Source organism: Cyanistes caeruleus, chromosome 5, assembly GCF_971803275.1.
Source record: "Cyanistes caeruleus chromosome 5, bCyaCae1.hap1.1, whole genome shotgun sequence".
NCBI classification, from domain to species: Eukaryota; Metazoa; Chordata; class Aves; order Passeriformes; family Paridae; genus Cyanistes; species Cyanistes caeruleus.
Window position 1 is genome coordinate 13671048 of NC_141705.1, and position 7013 is coordinate 13678060.

General features: G+C 35.4%; 1 long non-coding RNA gene across 1 annotated transcript; it reads left to right on the top strand.

Annotated features, from left to right (window-relative positions):
- The first annotated feature begins 5276 nt into the window (after positions 1 to 5276).
- LOC147652935 (uncharacterized) lies at positions 5277 to 6202 on the top strand. The gene is made up of 3 exons (XR_015286768.1): positions 5277 to 5373; positions 5536 to 5630; positions 6108 to 6202. It is a non-coding gene; the product is annotated as an uncharacterized LOC147652935 (long non-coding RNA).
- The last annotated feature ends 811 nt before the right edge of the window (positions 6203 to 7013 follow it).

Sequence of the window (7013 nt, forward strand, 5' to 3'; positions counted from 1 at the left end):
GATATCTGAGTAGAAATCTAGTGCCAGTGAAGCTGTCTTTCTCTTCATTCATCTAGACAGGGATAGAAGGTTCCTTCATTATGGAGTTGTACTTGTATCTGAGCTAAATCACACACATACACAAAGCAGCTTTGAGGATGCTCTTTACACTTCCTGTCATTCTAAAGAGCTCTTCTTTCTCCACAGCAGCAGTTTCAAACATATTCACAGGTGACCTTGTTTCCAGTGTCTTGACCTTATTTCTGAGGTCTGTCATCAAGCACTAATTCATTTTATAGTCCTTAAAAAAGATTTAATAAATAAAGCTTAGCAAAGCATAAGTGAAAGTCATAGATAATACAGATCTGGTTTGGCTTTAGTTGTATGAATGGGAAATAAGATGACTGGAAACTGTTGTCAGAAAGGAGAATCAGAAATAACAAATGATTCAGGGCTTTTTACAGACAAAGTTTAGAAAGGCATTTTAATTCAAAATAGACCAGTAGGTTTCTTTTAAAACATGAAATAATTTAAAATCATTAAAACTTAAAATATGTATACTTATTTGTCTTATGTGGTTGAAAATCATATGATAATATTCACTTAACTCATTCAGAGTAAGAAAATAATTCTGCATTACAGAGAAGCTGTGCTTTCAAATGGTATTTACCTTGCACTAAATTTATGTTCAGGAACAGGTTCTAGTTTCCACTGAGTTCAGTCCCCTGGGTCTTTGGAACTATGTCTCTAAACTGAAGTTAGCTGCCTTTCCAATGAAACAGTGACTCATTAGTGATATTCATGTTAATACTTGAAGTTATGAGTACAAACATTTCTTTTTGGTTTACTATCCAGGCACTCTGATTTTATGCTGCTTTACATGCTTTTTCTGTAAACTGTTTTTATCTGCATCTTTATTTATTGCTGTATTTGAGATTATGATTTTAAATGAAGCTCTTTGTTAGCCTGAGAACGAAGTTTCTTTGGCAGCTGTTGGTTCCCAGGTTTGATTGCAAGAACCACTTTTGCAATAGAATTTCCATCAAGTTCAGAACTTTACTGGTAATTTGTATGACCTCAAGTGGCTTTATATTTCTTCTTTGGGAGCTCTTGGTTTAGCACCTGAGAGTTTTAAGAGCTAGTTTTAAAGCTGGTTTTATTCCTTCTATTCTTTTTTTCATTGTATAAATAAGTTTTCTTTTATGTTCATTTATGCAATTTTATTAATTCCATTTACCCGTTTTATTTGTTGTTTATTTTTTCTCTTCTGTCAAAACTCTTGATTTGCATTACACCTGTTAAAATAATTTTAAAAATGATTTTTTAGGGAGTACTGTGAAAACATATCTGTTCTATGCTGTTTTCAACATAAAATTCTGCCTTTAATTTGGAGATACATATTTGTCAAAGGGCATACTTTCTTCAGATATCCTTGGAGGGGACAATGGACCCTCATCATAAAATGCTGAAACAGAACCAGAAAAATCTTCAGAGTGTGCAATACCTATTTGTTAGCATTTGCATTTCTTGACCTCCAGTAAAATGAAGATGGAAAGTGTACCCAGTAACCACAGATATGTTGCAGTAACACTTGATTATGGTGTTCCTTTCTTGGTTTGCCTGTATATTGTCTAAGCAATCCATGCAATTCACACTTTATATGTAAATTACAAATTCAGAACTGTCAGGAAAACTATGTTTGGGAAAACCCCTCCCACTAAAACAAAATCTATATTTAACAGACTGTCTTCTCTTGCATAGAGGGGAAAAAGTCATAATAGTGACATTTGGTGCTTGGTGCAATAGGAAAAGTAGAAATAGGAGGAATGTTCATAATCAGTCCCCTCATGGACTTAAGAAGACACAGTAAATGGCAGTGACTATTTCAAAATGAGGAAAGAAGGACAAGGATTGTCAATATGTATAAGACTTTTATGTGAAATAGGAACTGAACCATTCAGCCTAAGTATGACACAAAAGTTTTGGGATACTCTTACTTAAAAAGAGAATGAAGAATGGAACTCATGGTTTTTAAAGTCCTCCTGTTATCTCTCAGGGATGCTGACTCATAAGGTAAAATAATGGTGTATAGCCCTGATAATTTTCAGAACTTATCTGTGCTGACATATAGCGGGTGTAGCTGTACCCAGCATGTCACAGCTCACAGCAGTGTTACCCACATTAATACTTAATACAGTCAGTACAACTACTATGCCAGTAAATTTGTAGAATTTGTCTCATATTCCCATACCTGGTGTAGATACTCAGCCACTAGAAATGGCATGATTCCATACATACTGGAACACAACTGGTATGGCTCACTCATTAGAATAAATGATGCCATGAAAGATGTTCGTAAGGGAGAGAGAAATGGATGCAGAAGAAAATGAAGAAACAATGTAAATTTCTAGGGAAATATTTTTTTTTTAAGCTGTGATAAATCTACCAGCGACTTTGGTCAAGTGCTACTCAAAAGTCTCAGGCTGATAGGAGTTGAATGGCTCTTCAGCTCCAGTGGTGGACACCAGTATTTGGATTATAGGAATATGATTTCTGTCACTAGTGGTATCTGGTTTTGACAGCCTTGCATCTTTGAACAAGTTTTCATTGCAGCACAAGAAAGGTAAAATCCAGGAAGAGACCTGATGTTTACTGAAGTCAGAAACCTGTTGATTAAGAATGCTATTAGGTTAAGGTGATGGCATATTCTGTTACATTAATTTCCTTCATGCAAAACTTACACTTTTAGGGAAATTGTAATGTGTTGGATTCTCAAATTCATTCCGTCAGTTTTAAAAAGTCACTATTTATATTACTGAATGCTGTACACTCCACAGAATTTACATTATGGCTCTTAATTTCAGTTGTCACTTTAAGTGAAAGTATATCAGATCTAACCAGCCTTTGATTGCTGTTAAATCTTGCATGTTGCAGGGCTGCACTCAGACCATGTTCTTCTCAAAAAGATTCAGAAAGCTGGTTATAAAAACTTATTAAAATGCTGAGCTGAATATATTGACAGCTCTTTAATTGTCATATTATTCTAGAAGGATTTGATATAGTCCTACACAGCTACATGAATGGACTGCCTTTCATTTGGAAGTAGAGCTTTGTGGTGTGTGGGCTGCTTTCCTGAAATCTCTGGAGCTGTCAGGTTTTTTGCATCCTGTGTCTGTGCTACCAAGCAAAAGAGGGCCAAGAAGGGGCCATTAATACTCAGTATAAATGCAAATGACTGGATCATGTCTGAATATTTTAGGACTTATCTTCCTTATAGAAGAGCTGTCTTGAAAAGAGCTGGCTGGAGAGAGCTGCAGCAAAGGCAATGCTGTCTAGCAGTGACATGATGCAGATGACTGGGGATGCACTCCCATTTGTGCATTTTTTTTTCTCCTTACATTGCTTGCTCAACTTTCTAATGAAATCAAAGTGATTTATATATATAATTTATTATTGAGTTTTTACTATTACATCTATTACAAAAAGAACAAAAATATGGTTAAATCAAAGCTGTAATTAACTTACTAGATCAATGATTTCCATTAGTCACATCTGCAAATAGATTTAGTGGATAACCATTTTTGTTTTGATTATATGGCTGGTGCTGAAAGATACTCCATCATTTTAATTCTCTCTTGATGAAATTTAAGGAAGGACTCCCAGATACAGTGTTTTAAATCATGAGGGCACTGATCTGGTGAAAGTATCTGTAGATCATAATTTTACACTAGATTTTTAGTCTTAGAACATGAACAAAGGGATTAAATCTTGCTGAATCCTCCAGAATAGAAAGGTTGTAAAGGAGCTGTGAGTCCTCCTTGATCTCTCAAAGAAATTGCCTTGTAGAGTGTGGCTACTTGTTAAAAGGCATATAAGGCTGAGTATCTGTAATCTTAGAAGAAAAAGCATTGCAAAGATGAACACTTTTGAAAGAAAAAGTGTGAGGATTTGGGAAGTCAGAGTTGTAGAAGGAAAATGAGAATTTTTACAGTCAAAGCTTTGAGGGTCCAGGAGCCATTAAAAATGTTGGGTTTCTTTCTATTTGTGATAAAAATCTGTGGTCATAGACAGCTATGCAAATGACATCATTTTATTTCTATCACTGGTGTTCCTTTATTTCTGGTAAGTATGCAATAGTCTCAGAAGATCTGTCTGCAGTAGAGATGCATTATTTTATCTACAGATTTTCTGAACTATGTAACCAACACCTTCTCAGGAAAAATCAGATGAGAAAGCAGGCTGTGGAACTTGGACAGGTGTTACCTTTTTGGAGGCTGGCTTTTAACATTCAAGTCGGTGTCCAGATAACCTGTATCCTTCCACTGCATAGTTTGAGTGTGTTTTGCTGAAAGCAGAATCTCTTCACACTGAAAAATCATAGCTTGAGAGCAAAGGGGTAATATATTGAGAGAGTATAGAGTAGTTATCATTTGTGACAAGTGATAAGAAGCCAGTGAGATAAAATAACTGAGCCTTTTCTTTCTTTGCTAAATTCATACATATTTATGGAAAAAGGATGATCTTAAAGCTATTTCCAGTTCCATGGATTGTTTTGTTTATGTTCAGCTGTAATCCTTAATGGTTTTATGAAAGTACCTCATGCTGTGTCCCTTATTGTAAATCATAAATGCCATGATTGCTATGAGATAAGTAAAATTGAGATTATGTTATCCAATTGGTATCACATGCCTTTGATTTGCATTATTCATTTAATGCATTTTCATTTGGGGCAGATTTTTTTAGAAAAAAATATTTGAAAAACGATTTCTTTAGTTATAGTAAGTGTGGATTTGAGTTTTTATAGATTTTGGTAGACAGAATGAATATATAGGAAAGAACAGTAGCAAGCACTAACTGCACCAGTTTTAGTATAAAAAATGCAAGTAGGTCACATAATTGCAGCAATCACTTTGATTAGTTAAAAGTAGGGAGATGGAAAATTAGAGACATTTATGAGTTTAGAACAGGATGTGAGAGAAAATATCTAATCCAGTTTAAGGATAACAAGGAGTGTGAGAAAGTAGAATACAGGAATAAACTATCCAGTGGCTTGGATACCAGTGATAAAATAATGGAGAAAAATATTGTGGTAATGTCAGGGACTGTTAATGATCAGCAGCTCAATTTTATTTCTAAACGGAAGGTGGAATGGTGGAAGGTGGCTGTGATGCAGGGAGTGCACTCAGATTTTTGTGGTAAGTGCTAAGTGTGTGTCTAAGCTTGACCAGGCAAACCTGCTCTGATGTATTCCACAGAAGGTTTGTGACAAACTCTGGAAGGTTTGTGAGTGGCAAAGATGACACAACAATTAAGGACCATCTTTTACTGCCTCAGAACTGCAGGTCCAGTGCCTCATAACAGTGGATTGTCTCCTCAGCAGTAGTTTGAGCTGCTGTAAGTATTCAGCTTGCCTGTGAAGAAGAAAAAGAAAGGACTGCTTTTCTCAACAGAACAGATCACCCCAATCCTGCAATGCTTTTAAATGGCAAGGGTGCAGCATATTCCTTGGCTAAGCCTGGCCTGGCATGGCTAAGTCTGTGCTCCCTTGTTTTCTAGTCTGTTTGTCTAAAAGAAGCCATAATGAGGAATTTAGAAAGACAAGCAATTACTGCTGAAAGGCAGCTTGATGCTTTGATGAAGACTGTGCAAATGTGAGTGTGGGCTCAGGCTGTGTAGGCACTGATTATAGGATCTAAAGCAAGTTCACTGCAGAGTTTTATGAGCTGAACAAGGACCCCAGTCCATGGTCAGAGTTTGAGCCCATGGCTCTGGACAATAGACTGGAAATGCTGACTGGGTTGTGCTTATTCGAATGGGAGCATTTGGTATTTTGATTGTAGGTTTTTCCATTCCTGATACTGCAAAGATCAAGGATTGGTCATAACATCCAACATAGAATATGGGGGTTTTGTTTTGTTTCTTCTGTTAAATCTTTGGGTTGAATAACATAATATGCAGAAATATTTTTGATCTTGAGGCAAAAATTTCTAATGTGCTTTATTTTCAATTCACCCCTTGCATCTGAAATGAGAAGGGATGTGGAGCCTTGTTTGGATCTTTAATCTATAGAAATTATATCTAAGAAGGTTAACAATGTTGAGAAGATTCACCCATCTTTTAATTTACAGGCACAACAGAGAGAAAAGAGAAATGCACTCACATCAAGAAGGGAACTTTTTCTAAGTTACACCTCTTGCTCCACAGAAAGTACAGTTGCAATTGGCACCCCACCCTCAAAGATCCATTAAACTGGATGTAACAGAAGCTACAGACACAGACATGCCATTGATTCTGTGGGCCTTGGTGCATTAATGCATTTGATTTAAACACAGTAGGAAAAGGTTCCCGTTCAGAGAGGAAAAGAATTTACTTAAACTCATCTAGCTTTTTAGAGACCTTAATGTGCTGTCTTGGCACAAAACTTTGGCTCAATTATTTATTTTTTTTCTCCTCACTGTAATTTAGGTATTAACATTTTACAGAAAACATGTCAAGAAAGAAAATACTATGCAGGTAAATATTTAGATTGAAATTTTTAAACATGTTCCCAATGTTAATTGGGACTTGAAGAACAAATAAAGGAAAAATGATGTTAAACCACTGATCATTGTAACAATAATTGCTCTCAATTGTTGTTGTGAAGAATTTCTATTCTTACTGCATGGAACTTCATGTCAGTCAAGGATGCTAAAAGTTCACCAATCAAATTTTCTAAACAAATTTTTAATATATGCTTACTTAAAATATGGGATTTCTGAATTGTATAGCTGTATCTCTAGTATTGTACACTGGATTAGAATGTGCCCCCAAATATATTTCATTTTCCTTATGAATTATGAATTCCCTAGAGGAAAACACTTGAATATCTTCCATATGGCCCAACTTATGAAGCTATGAAACAATTAGTAATTTTCATTATTAAATGAGTTTTTCTGCATTCTGTTTAAGATTATTACTTTATGTGGATAAAAACAGCCTACAAAACATACTGTGATATAGCAATAATACATATGAGATATAGTTTTACACTGAAA